The 26,828-nt window shown below is 39.7% G+C and overlaps 1 protein-coding gene across 7 annotated transcripts in view; it reads right to left on the bottom strand.

The window, feature by feature from the left end:
- Positions 1-25,389, bottom strand: part of Mapk10 (mitogen-activated protein kinase 10) — a 302,698-nt gene extending 277,309 nt beyond the window's left edge. For 2 of the 7 annotated variants that reach the window (XM_004661594.2, XM_004661591.2), the window contains exons 1-2: positions 24,967-25,387; positions 19,202-19,316 (exon numbers count right to left, since the gene is read on the bottom strand). The gene's annotated coding sequence lies outside the window, so the exon portion shown is untranslated. Of the gene's footprint in view, positions 1-19,201; positions 19,317-23,457; positions 23,583-24,112; positions 24,132-24,966 lie in introns of those variants that run through there. The other 5 variants (XM_004661593.3, XM_045143418.1, XM_004661592.2 and 2 more) reach the window with 4 other exon arrangements.
- Between the last annotated feature and the right edge of the window lie 1,439 nt (positions 25,390-26,828).

Raw genomic sequence — 26,828 nt, 5'->3', positions numbered from 1 at the left:
GCTCCCTCCTATCACAAGGCTTGGGCTATTCAACTATCTTAGGTATATTTTTTTCTGACATCTAAACTGTTTTCCATACAGTTGTCATATGCTCACTGAAAGAGTATTTTTGCACCCCCCCCCAAATATTACTTGTTTTTTATTCAAACCTTGAAAGTAAACATACAAATAGATTATGTAATCCCAAACTGTGATGCCTTTCTTAGACTGTCAGGCAATAAAAGACAGCCACATGTTGCTGAAGAGAGAGATTACATGTTTTGTAAACCTTTTAGTTTGATTCCTGTTGCCCTTTCTCTCATGTCTCTTTATTCCTCCATCTCTTGCCTCTCCCCCTTCCTCTCAGCACCAGTGAATCTTACTCTATATTACTTGTGTAAGGTCAAAGATAAGATCCTGAATTAGAAATCAGTCAAAGAAAATCAAATTAGAATCCAAAGGCTACCTAAAAATAAAAGTGTAATTTCTGTTGAAATCAGTTGAGGTCAAATAATAAATGGGTGAACAAGAAAATGCCACACAATAACCTTTAGAAAATAACTAGAACAAGAAATTGCTCCTATAAATTAATGTCAGATAATTTCCAAGTAAAGGCAGAATCAATGGCATAGAAGAGAAATAACTTGAAAAGTTTAAATTGTTTCTTTTTTAAAACATTTTTTAACTTTTTATTTTTATTTATTTATTTGAGAGAGGGAGAGAGAAAGAGGTGGAGAGAGGGAGAGAATGAGAGTGCCAGGGCCTCCAGCCACTGCAAATGAATTCCAAATGTATGCACCCCCTTGTGCATCTGGCTTATGTGGGTCCTGAGGAATCAAACAGAGGTCCTTTGGCTTTGCAAGCAAACGCCTTAACCACTAAGCCATCTCTCCAGCCCCTAAATTGTTTCTTTTAAATTAGTGCTATGTGTATTCTGGGAACACTTTCCTGTTTTAATAGTCCCTTTGACCATTTCTATCATCTAACACACAATGAATTTTATCTACTCATCCAGCTAATCAGTATCCCTGACACTGTAACATAAGCTCCATGACACTGAGTTCATCATGTTCTTCCCTAGATCCCCACAGCTAGAACAGGGCCAGATACACAGTAGACAGCCATTGAGTAAGTAAAGAAAGTCTGTCCTTGGAATTGAATTGATGATGGTGCATCCAGATCCAGACTACTTTGGCCTCCACATGGTTCAGTTAGTGTGTGTGTGTGTGTGTGTGTGTGTGTGTGTGTGTGTGTATAATGTGACTACAGATTCAATTTAGAAGTAGTTTTCCTGAGTGGGAAGAAAATAATTGTTACCTGATTATCCACAGCTAATAACATCTAAACACATCTGAATCGCTTTCAGAGGAACTCTCAGAAATTGTCCAAGATACCTATTCACATTAACATAAGTGGAGACATGTGTTTGAAAATCACAAAGAAAGAGCTGCCTAATATTAGAGGGAGAGTGGAGAAATGGATAATGGTGACAATTCTGAGTCCCCAAAATGGTGGACTCACCATGACCAGATAATCCACAGCAAACCTGCAATGCAGGAGTGTCTGGCTTAAAATCTTGGGAGACCACCCATTATTCAACATAGGAGGATGGAGGATGGCCATCCCTATGTAGTATCTGGGTCAAGAGCAAGGGAGAACATTCAATTACTCAAGCACTTGCATGCCACCCACAGAGGATGTGACTCTCTAACTCCCTGGGGACCCAAGCACTGATGCAATACATGGCCAAGATGGATTATGGCTCAGAATGCTCTACCTGGCACTCCACACCTACCTCACTGCTTTTCCCAACATATGTCAAGTACTCTAATATGTCCCAACTGACCACAGTCAATTTATAGCTGGGCATGGTGGTACACACCTTTAATCCCAGTAATTGAGAGATAGAGTTAAGAGGATCACTGTGAGTTTGAGGCCAGCCTAAGACTATAGAGTGAATTCCAGGTCAGCCTAGCCTAAAGGGAGATCCTACCTCACAACCCCCCCCCCCGCAAAAAAAAAATTTTCGTCTTTTGTATGATTTGTTTGTTTGTTTGTGTTGGGGGATGAATATGCACCAAAGTCTCTTGCCATTGCAAACAAATGACAATCTGACAGCATGTAAGTAGCTAGGGCATCAATTCTAGGCTGGGAAGTTTTGTAAGCAAGCACTATTAATTTCTGAGCTAATTCCTTGGTCCCCATGTGTCTTCTGATACTTTTCAGTTTTCTCAAATTTCAATTTCTTTCATTCCATTCAAAGATACTCTCCTTAAGTTATAAACATAAACTGCCTTTCTCCCTCAATGAAACTGACTCTTCAGATTTCCTATGAAGATTGTGAAAATTATATCTCAGATTTGCAGAGAAGCACAAATTGCATAAACACATTTGATGTTATGATCTCACATTTTATGGACCCAGTCACTCCTTGTATTGCTCAGCCCCATGACCTTCCCACAGCATACTCTTCTGGAGTGTCACAGGGTCACCCAGGAATGCACATGCTAATGGGCATGAAAATGAAATCACTTTATTTTTCTGTATTGAAAAGTACCCCAGAGTGTTTGCCATAAGAGCAGCCAATCTCCCTTTGTTATTTCAACAATGAAACTGTTTGGTAATCGTCCAAAGCAAACCATGTTTTTAAAGTGTTAATGTTTTCATAATGATGACAACAAACTTGAGTTGTTTGCTCCAGGAAGACACTGTGATAAAATGACTTACATACAATTATCACAGAAATTTTGAGATATTTTCCATATGTCCATTTTATAGATAAGGAAACTAAGTCTTCAAAGTTATGACTAACTTACCCAGGACAAAGTTTGGGAATTGAAGCTGACCTACCTGTGGCATGGTGCTCTGCAAGTCAAGGGCTACCTATGGCACAGGGAAGGACAGCAGTGCAAGAGGAAGTCACCTAAGTTTGTAGCTGGGACATGGAGTGAAGTAAGTGTGTCCCATGGTCCAGAGCCTCAGAGTCCTGCGGTGACTAAGCCCAGAAGTGTATGAACCTTGATCTCGACTCTGCACCAATGTTCTGCCTTGGGATCTTTTTGTCTTGGGGAAAAAATAAAAAACTGGAAGATTATTTCCACATTTATACTTGCCTTCAGTGCTACTAATGAGTCTTCAGTTCAGCCAGGCTTCTGCAACCTATATCAGTGGAACTAGAGACTGAAAGAAAGCAGTACTTAGCCATTAGCCTGTCAAGTTTCTTCTCCAGATTACACAGTCAGCTATTGCCTTTGTTTTCCTACGTAAAGAGGCAGTAAATAGAGCATAAAATGCATAGATTCTATTTTTCCTCTTACATAATGTGAGACCTTAAACATACTGCCTAGACCCTCTGTGCCTCAATGTTTTCATCTGTAGGGATAACAATAGGACCTATCTCATTAAGCAGCACTGTGAGAAGTCAATGAGAAATGTGTAACATGTGGAATAAATATAGCATGGCCTAAAGTAAGTTCTCAACAAGTATTTGTTGTTATTATTACTGTTCAACACTTAGCCATGAGGATTGAAAAACTATGACTGACTAATAATTCCATATGAAATGATGCCATGTGCTTTCACACCTTCCACATGTGAAGGCTGGGAAGTTGATACCTTGACTGTTCTAACTGTATGTGAAACAGAAGACTCTGACTTACCAAGGTAATAAGTTATCATATTTACTACTGTTATTATTATAAGTCAAGTCTAATTCCAGAGCCAAAGCCTTAACCACCATGCTACCTGAAGTATATAATAGTACATAAAAACAGGTTTTAAGGTTTTTCTTTAAACCAATGATTATATTTATATCTCTTCAGTTAATTCTAATCATCACATTATGAATGTGATATAAATATTGTTTCCCACCCACCAGAGCACAGGAAACATTACACAGTAAGTGTCAGGTTAAATATAAGTGCTACTTTCACAGCTAATCAGACAACCTTCCCCAAGGAGATGGCGGTAGACATTGAGGAGATTCAAAATATATCAAAGCAGAAAATTGGAGGCAGCCAAGAGCTCAACACTGAAGGAGACCCCTAGCACACCCTCTGTGGCTCAGAGAACATTGAAGAAGAGAGGAATAAAAGAATGTGATAGCCACAGGGTGGGAAGGTATGCTGGTCGGCATTGTCCTCTCATAGAAACTGCTATTTATGTATATATGACTGCCCAATGACTACTGATACGCATGGAGAGCAGACATAAGAGGATATCCCAATGGGAATACAATCGCTTTATAGATAAAAAGAAAAATTTTGAGGGATTAGATGTTAGGTGACTTGGACAAGATGTGGCCAAGCTATGTGTACCGCATATGAAAAGATAAATAAGACAGAGATTGTTGTAGTTTGAATGTGGAATGCCCCCTTCCCACAGCCCATGTATTTAGAATACTCAATCCCAAACTGGTAGAAATTTTGGAATTAGAGCCTTGCTAGAAGAGGTGTGTTGTTGGGGGAGCCTTTTGGGGGAACTATAGCCTTCTCCCTCTTGCCAGAGCTCAGCTAATTCTCTTGCTGCTTTCTGTCAGCTACCTGTGGCGACACTGTGATGTCCAGCCTCTACTGTACCATCTTTTCCCTGCCATGATGAATTTCCCCTTGAGGGTATAAGCCAGAATAAAGTCTTTCCTCCCTCCCTTTCCCCACTTTTAGTCTTGTGCTTTGTCCAAGAAGTGCTAAAGTAACTACAACAGAAGTTCTAAATTTCCATCTCTGTGAGCTCACACAGATACAGATCATGATTTTCAACAAGGATGCTCCCTTCTAGCATGTTAATCTAAACACTTCCTAAGCCAATATGATTAAGAAAAATCCTGTGCACTAGAACAGTGAAAGAAGGAACTGATTGAATTATAATATATCCTGATTTGCCTTCCCTTTCAATCATTATACTACTTCTATTAGAAGCTGTTTTCAACAGTCATTTTCTATCTATCCTATAAATGTGAAGAGAATACAATTCACTTTTAGCAAATATAGCTCAAAACCTCACAGGAACCCTGCCCATTGCTTTTCTTTCATTCTTGCCTCAAAGAACTTAGGAACAATATAGAAAAATATGGTGGCAAAACCTGTAGCCACTACAAAGAGGAGAATCTGTCACTGGATTCTTTAACCAAACAGTACAAGCATTTAATAGTGCTAACTCTCGATACCAACAGCTAACAATTGATGAGGGCCCCAGTGGAATCAACTGGCTTGCAGTCTTGGCACAAAACATGGAAATGAGCCTGGCTTTGCTGAGTGGAACACAAGCTTGATCAATGTCCCACCACCTTGAGTCTCAGTGCTCCTATCAAGGGCCTGGCATGTGTTCCCAGCAGATCTTGATGGATCTGAGATGACATGGGCAGGTGCTCTTAGAATTTTTGAAATTCTAAATGAATAACAAGAAGCATTCTGTCATGATTCCCATAGATTTTACATGGTCACAGAAAGCCATGCATGTATATAGTAAATGAAAGTAGAAATAAAACTTTCTAAGGGAGCACAGGGACTAAAAAGAAAGAGTTGGAAAAGGAAGGGTATGGAGGGTATGGGAAGGAATGTGCTCAATAAACAAAATACGCTTGTGAGAAAAAAATGAAAATAAAGAAAACATTTTTGCAGATCTTAAAAAATATATTGATTATATGATTCATAAATGAAGATGTCAACATATGACCCAGCTATACTACTTCTGAGCATATTCCTTAAAGACCCTACACTTTTCCAGAGATACTTGCTCAGCCATGTTCGTTGTCACTATACTCACCAGAGCTAGGAAATGGAATCAGCCCAGATGCCCATCAACAGATGAATGGCTAGTAAATATGTGGTACATATATACAATGTTCTAGGCAGCTGTAAAGAAAAAAATGAAGTTATGAAATTCACAGGAAATGGATGTATATATAAACAAATATGCTAAATGAAATGGTAGTAAATACCAGGGAGACCAAAAACTCCATCAAAATGTAAAGAGCAAGAGGAAGCCCAGGATTTAGTATCAGATGAGTCATCTCTGACACACCTGCCAAGATGCAAGGAACACTGCAGAGGTAGTTGCGGAAAAAATATGAGTGTGGCTCTTACTGCCAGCCAGAGAAACTTCTCTATGGAGATGGTAGGAGACAATAAGAAGACTCAAAACTCATCAAAGCAAAAAATTAGAGGCTGTTGAGAGCTCAACACTCAGTGTGACACCTCTATCATGCCCTCCAAGGCTAAAGGAACATTGCAGAAGAGGGGGCAGAGGTGCAGGATGGGAAAGGTACTTGGCAACTCTGTCCTCCAGACATGAACTGACCAGTGCATTCATGACCTCACAGTGGTTATAGATACCCCAACAAAACCTGCACTGTTCTGAGCTCAACAATATTTTGACATGTAAGACAGATGAAGACAAAAGAAATGAGCAACAAAACAGAGGAAGGACTACCTTGAAAGAGGAGGGTCCTCAAATGGGATAGGGGTGGGAAGGAAAGAACAAAAGAGGCTAACAGGATAATGGGATGGGAACACAGGCAAATTACAGCATGTTCATAGATTAAAGATCTCAGTAAGAAACACATCAAAAAAAAAAAAAGAAGGGAAGATGCCCAGCAAATGTCCTTTATAAAGCAATTGTGGGAGAAGACAGCCATGTGCCATAGGGAGCAATATCTGCCAATGGCAAGAACAAAATTACTGTATCCCTTATATTTAAAACAGAATTAAGTACTTAATTTCCTGAGGCAAAAGAAAGCCCCACTAATAATATATAAGGAGGCAATATAAAATATTTAGATACTTTTGTGCATTCTTCAGAATGACACTTGAGCTAAAGAAAGGTTGCTGGTCAATCTTGTGGTCATGAGTTGACTCTTGACAAATGACTACTGAATCTATGCTCAATGAAAAAGGACTCTGGGAAAGGAAGAGAGCACTATGATCATGGTAATGAAAACTGATCTCCACAAAAAGCAAAGCAAAGCAAAAAGACCAGCATTACAGAGCGCCCGACGGTGGGTGCTTTGCAATCATTATCCTTGCAATAACCTTTAGAGAGCAGCAGCATGATTACAGTCATCTGCAGATGAGGAACCAGAAGCTTAAGAAGTTATTCAAGTATTAGGACTTCAATGAAAACCTAAGCAAGTGGGCTGAAGAGATAGCTCAGCTCTTAAAGAATCTTGTTTGTAAAGCCTGATGACCCGAGTTCAAATTCTCCAAGACCCACATAAATCCTGGTGCACAAAGTGGTCCATGTGTCTGGAGTTTATTTGCAGCAGCAAGATTCCCTAATGTGCCCATTCTCTCTCTCTCTCTCTCTCTCTCTCTCTCTCTCTCTCTCTCTCTATCTCTATCTCTATCTCTATCTCTCTCCCCTCAAATAATTTTTTTAAATAGGCCTCAGCATACTGTATGCTGAGGGTTAAATAAATGGTCCTAACTCAAAGTGACAAGAATACTGGCACAAGTGCTGGATGCAGAGAACGTTGTCCCACCTCCTCTTCAGGAAAAATGTCAGAGCAGTGATGTCGCTGGTAGTGATGGAACACCAGACCAGAATAGAGTGACAGCAATAAGTAGATACAATGAAACTTAAATACTATTAGAATGACTTCTTTACAAACCAGCACAATAGTTGATGACAAGGAAGATTCATAATAAACAGAGCAGAATGGACTCCCATGCATGGCTTCATCCTCCCTCCTTGGAATTGACTAAAAATAGATTTGCTGTGTAGGCATTTTGTGGTAATGACTTTACCATTATTAACAGTGACAATAGTCCCAGGCAGTATTTCATGTTTATACAACAGCCTTGATCATAGGAGCAAAAGCACCTGGCAAACATTGTCATTTTTATTATTGATGGCTTAGATTAATAAAGCACTTTTCCCTCAAAGAGCTCATTAATCGTTACAGACTGAGAGAAATGGGCAAGCAATCCATTTTCACTCTGTACTTGTGGAGAGACCAAAACCTGAGGACCTGAGCACAACTGCTGAATACATGTGTGGCCAAGCCCCAAAAGAAAACCATAAAGAAAGCCAGGGTTCCCTCGCCTGGATCCTATATCTCACTTACAGCTTCCTATTCTGAATTATCTGAAACACGGAGGCTGGATCCCTCTCCACAGACTTTATACTGCGATAGGCTGGCTACTATCTTCCTCCTTGTGACTGATCACTTTGCTGCTTTTGTCCCTCTCTGCACCAGCCTATCATCCCAGCTATGACACTGATGGCCATCTCCTCCCTGCACATACAGCCCAGGCTCCTCAACTCCAAACACACTCTGCTCCACGCACATTCTCTTGCCTCTTTCAGAAATTGCCTTTCTTACTTTAACATTGACTAACAAAAAGTGTTAGCCATCTAGTACTATAACCCATGTCTGAGACCATCACTTATAAAGAGAAAGGTTCGCTCATCTCAGCGTCAAGAGTTTCAGTCCATTGTCGGTAGGCTTGGCTACTTTGGGACTATGGTAACACATCATAGCAAAAGCAAGCATTCATGAAAAGAGAAAGAGGAAAGGGTCGGGCTCCTTCCTGGGCTTAAGGTGACTAATAAACATCTGTTTTCTTCAAAGAGTTGTTCTATTGTTGAGACTCGTGTACAGTTGGGCCTCATGCATGATGGATGAACGTGAGAAACAGATCTGCCCATGTTGAGCCTCGAGTCTGCCATGCTTCCTCATACATTGCAGTTTTCACAAGTGTTGTATGTGGTAGTACCATTTCAGATGTAGAAAAGATACATCAATTCATGCATGCAGCATGTACTTTTCTGTATTGTGTTGTGTTGTTTTGTTTTGTGTTTTGTTTTTGTTTTTTGAGGTAGGGTCTCACTCTAGCCCAGACTGACCTGACAGTCACTACATGGTCTCAGAGTGGCCTTGAACACACAGCCATCCTCCTACCTCTGCTTCTTAGTGGTAGTTTTAAGGTATACTTCACACACTCCTAAGTATTCCAAAATACTTTTATGGGTGACCTAAATTACTCAGAACTAACCCCAACCATGAGAGGACATGGCTTCCTATTGTCATGCTCATTCTCTCACAAGTGTGCCCTTCCCTTCCATAGGCAGCATGTGTGCATGGTGACATGATGCCAACAGATTGGAGGAAGAAGTAAACAAAAGAACACAGCTGTTTTTTGCTAAACCAGCCATTAAATGGATTTCCAAAAATGAAAAATGAGGGGCTGAAGAGATGGGTTAGCAGTTAAGGTAATTGCTAGCAAAGCCTAAGGACCCAGATTCAATTCTCCAGTACCCAAGTACCCACATGAACCAGATGCATAAGGTGGCACATGTATCTGAAGTTCATTTGCAGTGGCTAGAGGTCCTTGTGTGTCCATTCTCTCTGTGTGTCTCTCTGTCGCTATCTGCCTCTCTCTCTCTCTCTCTCTCTCTCTCTCTCTCTCTCTCTCTCTCAAATAAACAAAATATTTTTTAACATAAATACAATATAAAACAAGGATATTTTGTTACTAAAATATTTTAACATCTTAAAAATTATCTCTTATGAAAGATAACACTACCTCTTTTTAAAAGAATTACATAAACAGTTTTCAGTTTGTTTTTGCTACCTGACATGGTAATCATCACATGTTCTTCAGTTTTGCCAATAGTTTTCAAGATTGTGACTAGACCTGAATGTTTGGGAGCTGCCACACTGCTTAGATAAGCACAGACCTCATGACCCTCGGCAGAGCCCCATTTGAAAAATTCCTCAGTAGATGTTGAGTCATTTATAATTGCACTATTCCCTACCCTTGACCACTGTTGAATAACATACCCCATGTACATATGAGATTCATTTAATTACAAATCCCCCAGCGTCGTTCTTCACCCTCACATCCTCCAGTTAGCTTCCTTACTTCTCATGAGCTTCCTAACATGAGCAACCAGAGTTGAATTTATCTTTGTTACTACAACATCTAGCATCCATATGTGACAAAGGGGGGGGGGGGCGGAGACTGGGGAAGGAAGAAAGAAGCTCATGCCTTCTTCAAAGACACCCCCTTAGTAATTTACTCATTGGAAGTATCACTCATCTTCATGCAAATGTGTTGCATTGATACTGTACCTAAAGAGACTAAGATGTCAATAGTTTTATTTGATATGTTGATAAATCCCAGTGCAAATTAGAAATCATGTTTGCTAATGGCAAATGTTAAAAAGTCAATTTCACAAGTGAGTCACTAAACAAACATTGCATTCTAATCCTGTCATGGCAAAAGATAATGTTAAGATAAAGAAAACTGCAGACTTGGAATGTGGGCGCAGTTATTTCGTTGGCTATGCCTCATCTACCATTCTTATAAATGAATTCCCAATTAGAAAGACTTCTTATAACTAAAATGTCATATAGTTTAGAGTACTTATGGATCAACAAAATTAAGTAAATACAACAAAAGGGCAAATGTAAAGAAAAATTACATATTATAGAATCCATCTTTGAGAACCTTCCAAGCCTGCACCTGCCCTGCCCTCCCCTTTTTAGCTTCGCATCAGCTGCTGCCCAACATCACAGAGCCTCTTTAACACCACACCACAGATATCTCACCTTTGTACCCACCTGGGGCTGGCCTTGTAGGCATCATTTTAGGTTTTTAACTCAATCTGTGAATTTTATTCCTAGTAGTTTTTCATTTTAAAAATCTTAAAGATAACCTATTACTCCATCATTCACAATTGTAGCTCAGCTAAGCTTGGACTTGCTTAGGAGAATACTAACTCACACTTGAGCTAGGATGAGAAGTTGGCACCAAGACCCCTTTCTTTTCCAGAGAATACATTAAAAAACTTTAAATAATCTGCCAAACACTTACAAAACTCTCTTTCCAGACCAGAGTAGATATTCTTCCCATGTTAAAATATTTTCTATACATACCATTCTTTTGGTGCCCTTCCACTTTAATTTTTTTTAATTTTTATTCAATTATTAGAAACAGAGAGAGGGAGAGAAAGAGAGAGAGAGAGAATGGGCACATCAGGGCCTCTAGCCACTGCAAATGAACTCCAGACATATATGCCCCCTTGTGCATCTGGCTTACATAGGACCTGGAGAATGGAACATGGGTCCTTAGGCTTCACAGGCAAGCACCTTAACAACTAAGCCATCTCTCCAGCCCCTGTCCTGCCACTTTAATGCAGTATAGCCATTTATTCAGGTGTGGGTGTATATGAGGTCAAATCTCTGACCATCAAGTCACTCCTTAACTCAAATTATAGGTAAGCAAGCCATCAATTTCCTCCACGGTGGGTCTATTTTTATAGAAAATGTTGACTTCTTCAACTAAAAAGGTAAACAGGTACTTCACACATAAGTCCAGAAGCAGAAATGATTGGGAATAAGCATGTTTTGATCCAGTTATAATGCACAATAATATATCTACACACAAGAGCATGGCTAGAAAATAAGTTCACCAGATGAGATCCTACTGAACACGAAACTTCATGTGGTCAACTTGAACTAATATGTGTAAAAGTATAGTCAATAAACACATGAAATGATATATTTGCTGGTACTCAAAATTGAAAATAGCTTAAATTATTTCCTAGCTAGTATTACACAGTTTTGCTTTTTAAAAAATATTTTTATTTATTTGTGAGCAAAGCAAGAGTGAGAGAGAGACAGAATATGTACATGCCAGGGCCTCTTGCCACTGCAAATGAACTCCAGAGGCACATGCCACTTTGTGCACCTGGCTTTATGTAGGTACTATGAAATTGAACCTAGGCTGGCAGGCTATCTCCCCAGCACATTACAGAGTGCTTTAATAAGATATTTTATTCAATTTTTTGAGAGTAGTAGAATGGTACAATAACATACCACATATACACACATCTACAGATAAACTGAACTCCAAATGAGAATTACATTGATTTTTAAAATTTACCAGTGATTTTTCTGAAAACAACATTGCCAAGGTTGTACACTAAAGGAATTCTATATATAATTTATAATTTATAATTGTACACTAAAGGAATTCTAAAGGAATTTATAATTGCGCCACAGAATTTAAGATGCCCAGAAACCAAGCCTTCCCACTCACAAAGAGAAGTAACTTTGAATTTTCTTGCATACATAATTTCCGGTTATCTTCACTACAAGTAGCACAATTTTATATGTGATAGTATTAAAATGTAGACTCAGTTTCCCAGCAAACCTAACCTGAAAACATGTCTTATGTTAACTAAATTCTCACTAAAATCTCATGCTTTGGTTTTAATGGCAGGTCCTCTGGTGCTGGTTATCAAAACACAGAGAATTCTTTAGATAAACCCTGAGAGATGATAAAAAGTTTTGGAGGGCTGGAGAGATGGCTTAGCAGTAAAGTGCTTGCCTGTGACGCCTAAGGAGCCCGGTTCAAGGCTTGATTCCCCAGGACCCACGTTAGCCAGATGCACAAGGGGGTGCATGCGTCTGGAGTTTGTTTGCAGTGGCTGGAGGCCCTGCCGTGCCCATTCTCTCCCTCTCTCTCTCTCTCTCTCTCTCTCTCTCTCTCTGTCGCTCTCAAATAAATAAATAAATAATTTTAAAAAAAGTTTTGGAGACACTAAACCACTCTCCAAATAAGATATGGAGAAACTCCAACTTCTAATGAAAATCATTAAATCTATCTTCTTGATCCAGTGCTAGATGACTTATGTTGTTACTGTTCCTTGGAATTCTCGTCCTTCCTTTTACCTAGGATTCAAACCATTCTGGTCCAACTGTCACCTTTAATGCTAAAAATGATAAGACACAGTAATAACAACGTATGTGGTTCAAAGCAAAATTCTCTCATGGTGAGGCTCTGAGCCCATGTCCTTAGAGCCACATAACCTGAGGTCTATCAGTCTGAGAAGAAAAAGCCTTCAAAATGATAGAAAATCTTAGTCCATTTGGACTGCTACAACAAAATAATATAACCTGGGAAAATTATAAATAGCAACATGCTGTTTATGACTTCTCTGGAGGCTGAGAAGTCCAAGATCAAAGAATCCATAGTCAGTATCTCTGTACCCTCGCACGATGAAAAACAATATGTACTTCTCTGGCATTGCCTCTACTAAGGGCATTTATTTCTAATCATGAGGCTCTACCCTTATGACCAAACCACATCCCAAAGATCCTATCTCCTAATACCATCAACTCGGGAGTTAGGATTCAACATATAAATGTGGCAGGGAGCCACAAGTATCCAGGCCATAGTTAAATAATACTTGTATTCGTTTTCCAAGTGAAATAGTCCTAAGAATTTGCTTCTCCAGCTTGTTAGCTATTGGCAGTCACTCAACAGCACCCTAGAGTGACAAATTTCAAAATAATCTCTTATCTCACTTGTAAGGTATTTTGTTTCATAAACCTATGATGTTGATTTCTATCTCTTTTCACTTCAATTATGCTGTTACTGTTCTCTGGAATTTTTGCCCTTACTTTTACCCAGGATTCAAACCATTCCTGTCCAACTGTCACCTTTAATGCTAAGAAGGATAAGACTGGGCTAGAGAGATGGCTTAGCAGTTAAGGCGCTTTCTGCAAATCAAAAGGACCTATGTTAGATTCCCCAGGACACATGTAAGTCAAATGCAAAAGGTGGCACATTCGTCTGGGGTTCATGTGCTGCAGCTGGGAACCCTTGCATACCCATTCTCTCTCTCTGTCTCCTTTCACTCTTTCTCTCATTCTAAAATAAATAAAAATAAAAATAAAATATTTTTAAAAGAAGGATAAGGCATAGTAATAAAAATGGATGTGGGGCTGGAGAGATGACTTAATGGTTAAGGTGCTTGCCTGCAAAGCCAAAGGACCTAGGTTCGATTCCCCAGGACCCATGTAAGCTAGATGTACAAGGTGGTGCATGCATCTGGAGTTTGCAGGGCTAGAAGCCCTAGCATGCCCATTCTCTCACTTCCTCTCTCTCTCTCTCTCTCTCTTTCTCTCTCTCTCTCTCTCTCTCTCTCTCTCTCTCTCTCTCTCTCTCTCATAAATAAAACAAAACTAATTTTTTAAATTCATGTGGTTTGAAGTAGAAATTCCTAGGCTCTACTACCCCAAGCTTCATGACCTGGGCCAAGTCACTAAATCCTTTATGCCCTATCATGGTTTGACAAAGGTTTTCTGCGGAGACTGAGTATTAGCACAAGTAAAGTGCTTTAAACAGGCCTTGGCATGAAGCACTCATTCAATAAAGGTTTGCCCCCATCCTAGTTCATTGTTATAATCTTATCCATTCATCATAGGAGTCTTAGATGTTAGAGGTCACTTACTTCAAACTCCCATACAAAGCAGCATTTCCAACAGCTCCTCATACTCCATTGAACTGTGAAGATAGCTAAGGCCCTATAGGTTCAAATGGTTTACTACTTTTCATAACACTCATAGACAGCTCTAATAATTATGAAGTTCTCCCATGTATAAAACCTACTATTTATTCCCTGATCTTTTTTCTCCCTTCCCAACTTCCAAGTGATTCTATATCTTATACAGATTTTCCATATGAAAGCCCTCAAAAGTATTTTAAAGCAACTGCTTTCTCACCTCCTCCCCTGTGCCTCTCATTTCTCCTTGCTGGTTTCTGTTTAAGGTACATCATGAGACATAATTTCTGTATCTTCCCCATCCTCATTCCCATTTTAGGGCTCTCTTTCTCTTGTAAATGTCCCTTCTAGTAGAAGAGACTCCAAGCTGAACACAATATTCCCAGTGGACTCCAAATAGTAAAAGGAATAGCATCATGTTTGTTTAAGAAGGTAAAACTAATTTTATTGTAACTGAACAAACAAAAACAATGTTTTTAAATAAGAAATTTAGCTAATCTTTTCTTGTGAGAAATTTGGCAACTAATTTAGGATATTACTTACTTCGCCTACTTAAGTGAGAGTGTGGATTCTCTTCCAGATTATATCAAAGTTACATTTTGTGATGCCTTTAACCTTGTTATTTCTTTATGAAAATGTCTTTGTGGGTTCCCCCCTCCTTTTCCAGCCTTTCTTTCTGTCTTTCTATATACCTATGTCTTTCTCATTCTTCTTTTAGCCAACAAGGACTAGGGTCATAATGTTTGCATGGCAAGTGCTTTATCCATTGAACGATCTCCCCAACCCATAGTGACTATTCTTAGCCCGACACTTACTAACATGTGAGCCTGGATGAGCCACTTCTTCTCTTTTAGCAGCTGGTACCACATCTTTAAAAAGTAAAGAGTTGACCCAAATAAACACTGTGGCCTCTTTACAGCCTAAAGTGTATGAACTTATAGACTAAATTTATTTCTTATTGAAGGAATCATAAAATCTGCTCATAGTGGCTTCCACAGCATCAAGACTATAAGTATAGCATATATAATTATACTGAGTCTCCTTAGCCAACATATATCAAAACTTAGGATTTTTTGGTCCTCTACCTTATTTGTTTGTTTGTTTGTTTGTTTATTCATTCATTCATTTATTCATTTATTCATTTTATTGAGACATAGAGAAAGAGGCAGACAGAAAGAGAGTGACTATAGGTGTGCCAGGACCTCCTGCTTCTGCAAATGAATTCCAGACATATGTACCACTTTGTGCATCTGGCTTTATGTGGGTACTTGGGAATTCAAACTAGGCCATCAGGCTTTCAGGCTTTGCATTCAGGCACTTTTAACGACTAAGCCATCTCTCCAGCCCCATCCATTTTTTTTAACCCACTGCATCCATTACCCAGGTTACATGCTTGGTGTACATGCACTACAGCAGCTCTTTAGTTTATGTCCTCACAAATGCTGAGCCAGACTCCCATTGAGCATCTTTACTGCTCTCTCTTGCTTCAAGCTAATCCCCCTGTGTGCGAGAGAAGAGTTCTAGGGCCAGAGAGACTTAGGATCAGATGGGAAGGCCACTTTTCTGACCTATGTAACTGAGGGCAAGTTACTTAACTGTCCAACGCCAAGTCCCGTTACCTATATATAATCATAGGGATGGTTAAAGGTTGATGACTACAAAGTGTTTAGCATAGAGCCCATGCATGACAGAGTAAAAACTCAACAACTTTAGAAGTTTGGAAGATAAATCTCAAAGAAATTTAAGCAGACACTTCACAAAAGAGAAAAATCAAATGGCTAAATAAAAATAATTAAAAGATGTTCTTCATTAGTAATCAGAAAGTATAAATTAATGCTTTTCTGAGTATAATTATGTATCCACCTGATTAGAAAAATCCAGGAACTTGTAAATCAAGTACAGGGGAGGCAGTTCTTCCATACTACTTCCGTGAGTGCAAATCAATGCACCCAACTGGGAAAAAATAGCTTGGAACGATTTTTGTTAAATTAAAGATGTACTTACCTCAAAACTTAGCAATTTCTTTTCTTGATATCTATACTATAAAAGCTCTTACATGTGTGCAACAGAATGTAGATACAGCCTGATTGCCCAACAACAGTAGAAGGATCCCTAATGCAGAATGCTATGAAACAATTTATAGGATAAACTACATGCATAAACATAGAAGAACATCTTGATGATTAACACAATAACCAAGTGATTAAGAATGAGTATGATTGCAAACATGTAGAATAAAGTAGAAGACTGAAACGTATAGTATAGTATTACATCAATAGAAATCCTACAAAGAAAGACAGGAGAATTGAGTGTGACAGATAGGCAAGCAGTAGTTAGTGTTACTTCTGGTGGGGGAAGAAAGTATGTGATGTGAATGGGGCACACAGAGGGCTTTCTGAGAGTCTACCTCATGAAGCAAGTACTCCATGAGCATGACTTCTATCTGTGCCTTACCTTTTATGTGTTTGATTCACTCTTCCATGAGGACATTTCACATTTAAAAATAAATCCATCCTTCCACTCTCATACTTATAATCTTAAAATCTTCCAAACCTTGCAAAATCTTCACCTTGGAATAAAATCTAAACCCTTAGCTTTTTCTAGAAAACCTTTCATGATTCACCTCCTGGGCCCAGCCTCAGCTTCATCACTGCCACCACGACTGACACTCCAGCATAGAAAAAGGGTGGGTTAGTACCCAAACCATCACTCATGTAAAGTAGTACTCAAACCATCACTCATGTAAAGTAGTACCCAAACCATCACTCATGTAAACTAGTACCCCAAGCCATCACCCTTGCAAGCTAGTACCCAGACCATAACTCTTTCAAGCTAATACCCCAAACCATCACACCTATAAGCTAGTACCCAAACCATGATTCTTGCAAACTAGTACCCAAGCTATCACTCTCTAACTAGTACCCAAGCCATCAATCCTGCCAGCTAATATCCAAACCATCACCTTCACAAGCTAGTACCCAAACCATCACTCTTGCAAGCTAGTACCCCAAACCATCACTCCCACAAGCTAGTATCCCAAACCATCACCTTCACAAGCTAGTACCCCAAACCATCACTCCCACAAGCTAGTATCCCAAACCATCACTCTCTCTCATCCTGGTACCCAAGCCATCATTCTTGCAAACTAGTACCCAAACCATCACTCCTTTAAGCTATTACTCAAACCATCACTCTCACAAGCTGATACCCCAAATTATCATACTTGCAAGTTAGTACCCCAATCCATCACTCTTACAAACTAGTACTCCAAACCATAACTCTTGCAAGCTAGTACCCCAAACGATCACTCTTGCAAGCTAGTACCTCAACACATCACTCTTGCAAGTTTGTTGTCTGCTACAAATTGCTGCCACTCTGTTCACTGTTCCTGTCCTCTGGATAACTTCTTACTGTATTTAGTCCACTAAGATACTACTTTTGTAAAGTCTGCTTGACTAATTCTCACCACATCTTTGCTAGAGTCTCCTCTTTGCACTTTCATTTGCAACATATCTAAGGCTACCTCTATGATTATGCAAGTATACACTCTTTAGAATTATCTTCCCTGTTAATGACATATTTATTTTATAAGTGCCACATTCTTTAAACAGCCATGTGCTTTAAGACTGAACTTGCATCTATTCCACAAGTCAATCATGTTATCTGCATCACAGATTCTCACTAAATGTTTTTCTTAATGAATAAATGCTTAGCATGCGTTCAACATATGTCTTCTACATGATTGGCAGTAACATATAACAACATATTATGTTCAGCCATATAAGACCATAAACATGGTTGATTATTGGTACTTATATATGATACTAAATATATTTTTGATAAAGCACAGTGTAATGATGAATATTAGATCTGTATTTTTAGCATATTTGTGTAGAAAGATTTTAACAATCATAATGTGTCTATAGAATTAAATTCATCAGATTTCTGCAGCTATAAGCTACACATTAATTCACAGGACAGTCTACCTTACAGAGTTACTTAAACTACTAGGCAAATGAAAGAGATATTGATCACTGGCTCAAAACCACTTCTTTTGGACTCTTACAAACACTACTCACACATTCTATTTCTCAAAGTTGTTGTGTGACAGATTGTAACTCATTCATCCCTACAGGAGTCAATTGATCATTACTTTGGTGACTGTGAAGCAACAAGATGTGTTCTTCCCCTGTTTCTTGAGACAGGGTCTCACAATAGTCCATACTAAACTGGAACTCACTTTATGTAGCCCAGGTTGGCCTTGAACTCAAAATGATCCTCCTACAGCAGCCTTCTGAGTGCTGCTATCATAGGCATGAGCCACTTAGCTTTGACTTTTTTGAATAAAATAATACATTTACAAACTATACCAACTAGTCATAGCAAGTAGGTATATTTTAATGTTATTTTTTCTAATTATAAAGATTTATATGCTAAAATGTCCATAAGTTTAGTTTTAAAAAATTATAATATAGCATCTGTTATTTCTTTTAACTGAAGACATCAACGTTGTGTGTGTGTATATTTGTATTTCTGAAAGGAACTGAGCATTACAACTTAGTTCAGAGCCATTTTTCCTTTAAAGTAGTTTTAAACTATAAATTATAATATTGTACTGAAAAATTTAAAAGTCACATAAAAATGATTGTTACTCTACCATTTGATACTATTAATAGAAGCTCATCCATCCTATGGCATGGTCTGAAGGGATGATACTATGGTGTAACAGAATACCCCACAGGACTATGTGTGGTATTAGCAGTACCACACCATTAATCAAACCTTCTTTTCCATTGATTTTCATTTAGGTTACCTTATTTAGAGTAGCATTTCTTCAGCTCCATATTCCAAGCCAGATGCAATATGTGAATTGGTTATGTAGATCATACATTTCCTGCTAAGAAATAGTTTTAGATTTTTGACTCACCACTGCTTGTATGGTTTCTCATCTACAGGAAATGGTTCTAATTCAATAGCATCTTGTGTGAGTTGCCATAACCAAGGTTTGAGATGGTCGTGCTGTTGGTGTTTCTCACGCTAGCCTAGAATCAGAACAAAGCAAGAAGTCTAAAGATTAAATGTCACAGGAAATTTAACCTGCATATGTAAGACTAAAAGACTGACATCAAATACAGTAAGACAATTATTTTTCAGGTGGTAGGGAACAAGGAGAGGACATAGTCATCTTAAAGTTACCTGTGTTCAGAATTAGTTGAAAGCAAAAGAACCTTGGTGTTCCCACTACCAAAACAGCTAGCTATGTTTTTGTTGTTGCTTTGTTTTTATTTATATATTTTTATTTGAGAGACAAAAAGACAGACAGAAAAAGGCAGACAGAGAGAGGAGAGAGAATGAGTGTGCCAAGGCATCCTGCCACTGCAAATGAACTGCAGATTCATGCACCACTTTGTGCATCTGGTTCTATGGTGGCACTGGGGAATCAGACCCAGACCATCTCAAGCTTTGTAAGTAAGTGCCTTTATCCACTGAGCCATCTCTCTAGCCCTTATATTTTTAACGTGAACATAAAAGCCAATTAATAGTTATATGAGTTGGTATGATAATCCATTTTTGTAACTACAAGCTTTAGTTTTGTACTAAATACATCCATTCAGCCTCAACTAGGATAGCTTCATGTATATATTTTATACATTTTTCTTTTCACATGAGAATTCTTTGGAGCAAAGGGTTATTTCTAATGAAAGGAGAAGAAGGCTAGAAAGCTTATGAAGGTCGTAAAGTAAAAATGAGACTTAGGTGGAGAGATGGCTCAGTAGGTAGTGTTTGCTGCACAAATGTGAGGACCTGAGTTCAGATCTCAACATCAACACAAAAGCTGATCATGGTGGAGGACATCTGTGATCCCAGCACTGGGGGGGCGGGGGGCAGAGTTAGAAGGATCCTGGGACCTGCTGACTGGCTAGTCCAGCCACATCAGTGAGCTCTAGGTACAAGTGTAAAACTAAAACTAAATTGATGATGATCTAAAAATAGAAAGAGGCGTGTATGTTTTTCTAAAAGCTGATCTAGTTACAAATCTACCTTTTCTTCCTCATTGCCTGTTATCCTCAGCATTCTCGAGAACTGTACCAATTTCTAATTTGCTACCCATTATCAAACCACAAGTTTGGCATTGTACCTGAGAAAATATGGTCACCAGGCTGAAAACAATCCTCCTTGCTAACCCAAATAAGAATCTCACTCATGGCCAAGGGCTCACACGACTGCCTGGAATACCTCCCTCCTGCCACTCTCATAGCCCCTCCACAATCCCAGTTGGGCCTCCACTGTCATCTTCCACTATTTCAGAGATGAATTTCCTTCTCCATAAAGTACTACTGCAAAACCACTGAAGTTGGTTCATAATCACACTCCACTTTCATTATTGTTTAACATTCCCACATGACTATAGACTCCAAATGACAGAAACTTTGTTACAATCCCACTATCTTCCACCCACAGCACTCAGCAAAGAACACTATATGTGAAGACAGTCATTCAATAATCATTGCTGTGGGCCTACTATGTGTCAGACAGATAAAGTTCCTGACAGATGTTGTAATACATGTGGCACAGGCCTAGGCAGTCATTGTTTGTGTGATAATGGGTGTGATGGTACAGACGTTGAAGGAAGGTTGCCAAACAAACAGATCTAAGTGCTTTCCTCCTTTGTCAGTGGTGTCAGGTCCTGTTTCCAACATACAGGAAGACAATGACTTTAAGAATCCTATGTTTGGGCTGGAGAAATGGCTTAGCAGTTAAGCCATTTGCCTGCCAAGCCAAAGGACCCAGGATCAACTCCCCAGGACCCATGTAAACCAAATGCACATGGGGGCACATGCATCTGGAGTTTGTTTGCAGTGGCTGGAGGCCCTGGCTCACCCATTCTCTCCCTATCTCTCTCCCTCCCTCTCCCTGTCCCTCTCTCTCTCCCTCTCTCTCTCTCTCTCTCTCTCTCTCTCTCTCTCTCTTTCTCTCTCTCCCCCTGCCTATTCCTGTATCTCTCTCCCAAATAAATAAATAAAAATAGAATATTTTTTAAAAAATAATCCTATGTTTGGGAAGCACCTGGAGTAACCAGGCAATAACCAGAAGACATTTTTCCTTCTCTAAGAACTAACCATCATGAATTTCTAGTGTTTTAAGTCAAAGATGTTTTTATTTTATTTTCCTATCCACAAATAAACAAACACACATATACACACTCACAAGAGGAGGAGGGCAACTACGAGAGCAGGGAGGAGGGAGAGGAGGTGGGCAAAGAAGTAGTGAAACCCAGTTCTTACTGTGCAGGCAGCTCTACCAATGCCTAGATGCTCTGTACGAAGGCCTTACCTCCCCCCTGCATACCACACAGGGCTTTCACACTGATGTGATTAGGAACATTTCTAAAAGGCCCTCCTGTCATTTATTTTTCCATTCAAAACCTGGATTTTCATTCCTACAAGCCTAATTCCCATAAGGCTGTGGGTTCATAGCTCAGTCAAGAGGGATAAGAACAACAAAAAAGGTCAAAATAGTTAGTTATGGATCCAAAATGCCCATTAACTAGGAAATCCTTCACCAAAACTGAGTATTCTTGAAACTACTGTCAAGCCTACAAGTTTCATTCTATTCAGGGTTCTCCACAGAGTTTTTAACAATGATTCACAGTAAGAAATCAAGCTTCTAACATTAAATACAGGGGGAAGAAAAGGATCCTAAACATACATGGTTTTTTTTGTTCATTTTCACTTCTTTGCCTTCATTTGCTCACAAGGTTAAAACATGCTCTAGCCAAAAAATAAAAACCTCTACTGAAAAATTTAGAACTTCAGTAAGATGTACAGATAGGGAAATTTCTGAAAACACAGGCTCCAGTTCTAAATTATGTTTTATCATTGATTTTTTTTTTATGTGAACCAATAGTAGTGTCTCATCTCAGAATTCCAAAATGCAATAAATAATTTTAACACACTAAAGAAACAAATGAATTCTGCTCTTCTTTGGCAATAAGCTCCTCTTCCAGTAGTCCATAGGCCCAACTTCTGGTACAAGTCCCCTGTGCTCAGAAGAAGGTGTGTTTATTAAATGCACAGCTGGTAGCAAGGAGGTAGTCAGCAAGCATGCAGCGTTGTCATCCAGTCTTGTCATTGCTGGACATTTTTGTGTCCCTTTAACCATGATCGCCGCAATGTCCAAGCAAAAGCTTTAAAAATAAGTCAGGGCAAAATAGAAGGGGTGATGAAAGAATAATTTAAAATGGCAATGTGTTTGCTGTTGCAAATGGGAAGAAGTATCTTTTGATTGAAGCTCATTTTTTGTGATAAACAACAGTCAAGCGATCATTTGATTTGAACACACCAGTTCCACTCCACATTTGCTATCTACCAATGCAACTGAAGGTTAAACCCAGAGCAAGAAGCAAGAATATCTGCGCCAATGTTCAACAAACAAGAGAAACATCAAATGGCCTTTATATTTTGTCCTTCAGATGGAAAAACTTTGTAACTAAGCTTATATTCCAAGAAACACATTCATTTCCATGAAGCCATGGCAAAACTTTAAACCTAGGAGGCTCTTACATTACTTAGGTTAGACAAAGTCCCTTTTGCTTGTGCTAGTCCTGTAGCATATACACTGACACAAATTTAAATGCTTATATTTGGAAGCTTCCATGATCAACTCTCAGTTCATCTTCACCTTGAAAAACATCTTGACCATGCACTGTGAAGCCATTAAACACTAATTGCCGCAGATGTACCAGACAATGACAGCAAGAACACACTCTGTCCCTCTGGGATCTGTTCATAAACATCTCCTTCCAGCATGGCAAACACAGTCCTCCCCGCACCAGATGCTGTTCTGGGGTGAACAAGCAGGGAGCTGGAGGCAACTGATTTTTCCACTCAACATATAATTTCTCACACATCACCAGAAATCTCTTTAACTGAAAATGCAAAGATTTTGCAAGAACAGGAGCCCTTCTGATGGAAGAGACTTTGCGACAACCGGAGGGGATGGGATGCCAAGCAAGGATCATGATGACTCTAACAGCTAAGGTCACCCAACCTTTGTCATCTGATTATCTGGTCCCATTGTGAAGGATATAAAATTTCCTCTGCTCCATGAGCTAACATAAGCTAATCCAAGACTTTATATCAATTTTAAGGGTCCAATCAAGATCGAGAACAGGATACATACCACAGGCAGCAAAACTGCTCCATGCAAACTGTGCAGCCCCTAAAATCCAATGGCTCCAGTGTATTAGGAGCTTGTGAATTCACTCACCAGCACCGCTAGCTGCACTGGCAACATACATGCTCACCTAAGACAGAACATGCACAGCAGCCTCTCCGAGAAGCATAGCCATTACTGCAACCATCTTAAATATGTTCATCACATTCTGTGAGCTCTTCCTGGAGCTGGCAAGTAACAGCATAAAGACAGAGGGAGAAATCAAGCCAGTAATGCCTGGAACCCCTAGTCCCTTTCGCCCTTCCCTCTCGTGTGTGTCCTGTCCCATGTCACTGCGCCTGCTTCTTTCCAGTGTGGCTGTGAAAGTTAGGGGCAGCCCAGCGGAAGCAGGCAGAGCTGTTGTACAGACAGAGCTGGCTATGAAAACAACCTTGTGATTGCTTCAGAACCCTCTGCCCTGGATAAGCCATTCTTTTCCCATAGCCAAACTGCAGTGCCCTTGGAAGTTAACTGTACAAGGGGATAAAAACAGCATCCTGGTCTCTAGATTTAAATGTAAGAGGCGAAAATAAAACTATATATACATATATATGAAAAGTATATATATATATATATATATACACACATATACTTTTCATAAAATACTCATAAGCTTACTTACTTGGCAATTTTCTAATAAGTCATATTTATTCTGCTGAAGCACAAACACATAAATTCTGACAAATATATTGTCATGTTCTTTTCTGATGATGGATCTCTTTTTCTTTTCTGAAAGAGCTCTGACATTTCTAGGGGACACAGCATCCTAGCACACACACACACAAAAAAAATAAAACTGGGAACCTTGCCACAGAGAGCTGCTGCTTGCTGTGACTCGGAGATCACTTTCTTAAAGGGACCTTTACCTGTGTGACCAACTGGCAGAGCTAGTGTTCCTCTTAACTCTAACCTGGCCCCTGCAGCCCAAATTTAGCCCCAGACTGCCTCCAGGAGTAATGTCATAACCTGGGCCCTGATATATATTATCACACCATCTTTTACTAAACTACATAATATGTTCCAAAATATGTAAAGTAACATCTGTCTGGAAGTAAAGATAAATGACTATTTGTTAATGTTTTATGGAAGCTGTAGCATTTATCAGATATAGAACTGAGGTCAGCACTTCCAATAAGCCTCTCTCTCTCTTTCTCTCTCTCTCCTTTTCGTGTGTGTGCTCCTCTCTTCTATACCTATGCATTGGACTAAAAAACCTTTGTCACATTAATGGTTTGTCCCACCCGCTAGCACTCCTCACTCCGAACAGAAAGGTGTCAGAATGTCTAAGTCTGAGAAGAAATGTTCTGCCCAGAGAGGGAAGCTGGTGGCTTCTTGAATCAGAGAGTTCGCTTGATTAGCCAACTCTCCACCCCGTCTCTCCTCACTCTCCCAGGCTCTCTCCCACCCCACCAGAAGAGACATCACCCACCCTCCAAAACCCAGGCTAGAACCCCGAAGGAGCAAACGGCCACCTACCATTCCGTGTCTGAGAACTAGGATCCTGATCCGTCAGTGTGTGCCCCAGAAATCCTCCCTACTGGGTTTTCATTAAGCACATTCCAAACTGTAATGTGGAGGAGAGTCTTTGGAGGTGGGAGAGATTGTTTAAAAATAATGAGAGACAGGTGATTTCCAAGAAGAACCGATCTTTAACTCACTCAAGCCCCTAGGAACTGAGGGGTGAGGAGGAAAGGAAATTTATAAAAATAAAAGAAAAAGGAAAGAAAAAGGTAAACATATAACGAGCACCACCCAGCCCCATAGAAATCAAAAGAGATGGGGAGGTTTTCGAAAGAAGAAGAGTGGCTTGCTGAATCACCGTCTTTCACTGCCTGGAAACCATTGTGCAGCGCGAAGCTGCCCGTACCATTGTGGAACCTACCAGAGGAGACGCGCAGAGAGCTTGGGGAATGGGGTTGCTATGGCAACTGAAAGGAGCACACATGACGTCAAAGCCCAGAGATGGCTTGGGGAGGGGCTGCGGAGGGGCGGGGGGGGAGAAAATCTATCTGTGGCTACAGCTACTGTGTTTTCTGGCGAAATGGACAGCAGGCACAGTGTAAGAAGCAGGGTGTGCGGGAGCCAGTATCAGACGCTTGGGCACCAGGGAGGGAAGCCGGTGCACAAAGCAAGCCTGCGCTCCAGCAGAACAAACACCCGGGGATCAAGAATCCCTTGGAAATGCAATCCCCTCTGCTTTGCAACTGCCTCAGCTATTCTGCACACAGCCCAGAGAAAAGATGTGCTCCCTGTCTCGCTAAATGTCAAAACAAACGCAGCAGGAGATGCTCCTAACCTGGGAAAGGAAGAAACAAGCTTTCCAGCCTCGCCTGGACCGCAGAAGTCACTTGCCTAACACCGTCCCTCTTCTCTGTTTCCCTGTTTTTATAAAAAATCCTGAATAAATACCCACCGAAGCAAGCTTGACAGACTAACGCTGACACTGCAATATAAGTGCAGAAAGAAAATACTGATCATTGGAATTAATAAATCAGGGTCTGTTTTTCTAGTTTCAGATACTTGTCTGGCAAGCTAATGCAAATTCCATAATGACCCCATGTACCAAATCTTGCAATTTTATTCAAGTAATTTGTCTGTCTCTCATATTTTTTTTGATGTTTTGTAGGAATTTTTTAAGCTAAAAGAAATTGAATATCTATAAATAGTTTCATGGGATGAGAGCTGTAGGTTACTTCCACTATTTTCAAAAAACAAATTAATTGCTCAATTTTTACCTTATTTCACCTAAGAAAAATATCCAATACATATTTTGAAAGGATTCCTAGCTTTTGGAGTTATAATCAAATCTAACTCATTTTCTCCTTAAGCACCTCAGTGGTGGTTTTCCATCTGTTGAGCCTCATAATGCTGAACTGTACATGGCTCTACACATCTTGTGCAGCATCCTTACATGACCAGGGGCTTCTGTCTCATGTCAGCATGACACACATGTACACTCAGTAGATACTGTAACACATCACAGGACTACAGGGAGCACACGATGCTTCGTGTTTTTACTGCAGTTATTTTTTTTTCTTTTTCATTTTCTTTTTGTTTTTTTTTAATTAACATTTTCCATGATTATAAAAAAATATCCCATGGTAATACCCTCCCCCCACCAACACTTTCCCCTTTGAAATTCCATTCTCCATCATATTACCTCCCCATCTCATTATTATTTATTTATTTGAGAGAGAGAATGGGCATGACAGGGCCTCCAGTCGCGGAAAATGTACTCCAGACATATGTGCCACCTTATGCATTGCTTTACATGCATCCTGAGGAATCAAACCGAGGTCCTTTGGATTTGCAGGCAAGTGCCTTAACCCCTAAACCAT

This window comes from Jaculus jaculus, chromosome 2 (genome assembly GCF_020740685.1).
Source record: "Jaculus jaculus isolate mJacJac1 chromosome 2, mJacJac1.mat.Y.cur, whole genome shotgun sequence".
NCBI classification, from domain to species: domain Eukaryota; kingdom Metazoa; phylum Chordata; class Mammalia; order Rodentia; family Dipodidae; genus Jaculus; species Jaculus jaculus.
Note: the sequence above shows the minus strand (reverse complement) of the source record. Positions and strands in the feature narration are given on the sequence as shown.